Here is a 2,461-nt window from a genome sequence, read left to right on the forward strand (position 1 = left end):
GTCCATCTGCTTCAGTATTATTTACTGATTGGCAGCAGAACTTCAGAGGCTCAGGCAAAGTTACATTTTACTACCCAACTATTCAAAATTACTCTACTGCATAGAACAAGTGCTGTGTCATATTCTTTACAGCACCAAGTAAGTGTCAGAAATAACAAATTTCTTGTGCAATATGCCAGACAGGTTGTAAAAAGAAAGCCATTACAGAACCCTACAAATGAATTTACAACTAAGGTGGCATGATTTGAGATGCTACATGCCAAAATGGAATATGCGCCATATTTTACCACATAAACTGATAATATGAAAGCCAAAAAGCTAATAGTTATTGTAAATGAAATCTAGTGCCAAGGATAGTGGTCCTGTATTTGTAAGCGAAATGGATGTGGTCTATAGGGCCTATTCTGTATACATCAAGAAAAATAATCTGTCTGGGGAGATAGTGGTCAGATTCTCGAAGAGACATGTGAGGGATTTAATCCTGAAAGCAACTACTGGAGTACCCTTGAAAATGGGGGACAACACCATCAGGATTCTAAAAGACATCCCATTTGAAATAAGACAAAAGAGGAAGAAATATAAAGACTTAATTCTTTTTCTTCAAACAAACAGCATTGCCTATAGATGGTTAATTCCAGAAGACGTCGTTTTCAAACTACACAATAAAAAAGAAAAGATTGACTCTGTCCCCAAAGCACGCGAGTTCCTGAGATTGCAACTGGGAGAGACAGCCAAGGTCGCTAAGGAAGAAGATGACAGCAAATCCAGTGGCGAATTTGACTTGGTGTCTTCTGACGAGGATTCTGCTTCCAAAAAGGAGGTGGCTGCCCCCAAACGTGCATACCAATTGAGGATTAGAAAAGATAAAACATAATGAAGGCTGAAGGACTCTGAATTGTGCCTTAAAATTTTTCTTTATTATTGATGATGCTCTTGAGGTTCTCTTTAAACAGTTAAATTAATGGATAAAAAGATAAATAATTTAGCATAACCGACTATGTTCAATTAGCAATTTTAGACTAACATTAACATAAGCTGTTGTTATGATCTCCTATTCTTGGGGTTTTAGTTATTAGTGGTTTTCTTTCCTTTCTCCCTAGATGTATTCCCTATTTTTTCGTTGTAGTTTGTAGTCTATTTAAAAAATGCAATAAAAAATCCCCTCTGGGGGGGGCCAAAAAAAAAAAGATAGTGGTCCTGTATTAGGGCAAAATCTTCCATATTTTATTCATGCACGTCTCATCTCAAAACGTCTTTCCTCCCATATTGCAAGGTTTTGTTTTAAAGAGAGGACAGGGTATCCAGAAGGCTGTGTGCACCATCCAGTGGTCTTTTGGAAGGTTGGAATACAAACTTAATACCTTAATAAACTGTTGAACGCTTCCTGACTTTCATCTGGGTGGATCAGACTGTGGCCTACATCTCTCACAAAGAGCTGGTATGAGGCAGATGTCAGAGCGGCAGTCTTAGAGATACAGATTCAAATGCCCACTTGCTTTCAAGCTCATTGGGTAACAATGGACAAATTGCTGCCTCTCAGCCTAGCATATCGAAAAGGGTTGTTGTAAAGATAAAAATGGAGGAGGGTCAGCTACGTTTCCTGTTCTGACCTCCTTACGATAAATGTAAGGGGGAAAACACTCACATTACATTTTGCATGCCAATATGTTGCCCAAGCAAACAAAAAGCCCCATCCTCAGGTATGAAGATCTACCCATGCGGTCTTGCTCTAGATTCCCCCCTCTCAAAGAAAGATCATCCCGTACCAGGATCTGAACCTGTTCTGAGATACAGAATGTTCTTCTTCAAAAAACTGCTCAGTCATCTTCCCTGTACTATTTTCAGGCACAGATTAAGATAAACCTATTCAGACAGGAAGCTGAGATTGCTTTAACTACTTGTTTTATCATCATTATCTTCCCACTTGATAGTGGCTTAGTGAAAGGATACATATATTATACACATATACACAACACTTTTCTGGAAAGTGGTTTACAAAACTCAAGCTGTAGATTTATGTTCTTACATAACCTCATAATATGTTAGAAGGCTGCAACAGATTTGAATTATTGTAAAATTATATTGTTGGAATTTCATATGCTTTATGATAGTAAATTCTAATAATCAGTAAGCAGTAAATATTGTACATGGTGTTACTTTGTTACTTGTAACCAAGAAACATATTGGCAGGTGCCCTGAGACAATTCTGTACAGGATGAAATTTGTCCATGCTATCTAACCAGTCTAATTTGTAGCCTGTTATGAAATCTAATAAAAGCTTCTACATTTTACATGGAAGAAGTAACTGCCAGCTCTTCTTATCAAGGAGCAACTCTCCAGCAGCCGTTCGAGCCGGTGTACCGGTTTAAATTCTCCATCAGCCGACCTCTTGAAGATGGGCAACAACAGTGAGTGAAAAGAAGCAATGCGAAACCCGTTTTGATCGTGTAGATAACAATAA

This window comes from Gekko japonicus, unplaced genomic scaffold (assembly GCF_001447785.1).
Source record: "Gekko japonicus isolate JY-2015 unplaced genomic scaffold, Gekko_japonicus_V1.1 scaffold2191, whole genome shotgun sequence".
Taxonomy (NCBI): Eukaryota; Metazoa; Chordata; class Lepidosauria; order Squamata; family Gekkonidae; genus Gekko; species Gekko japonicus.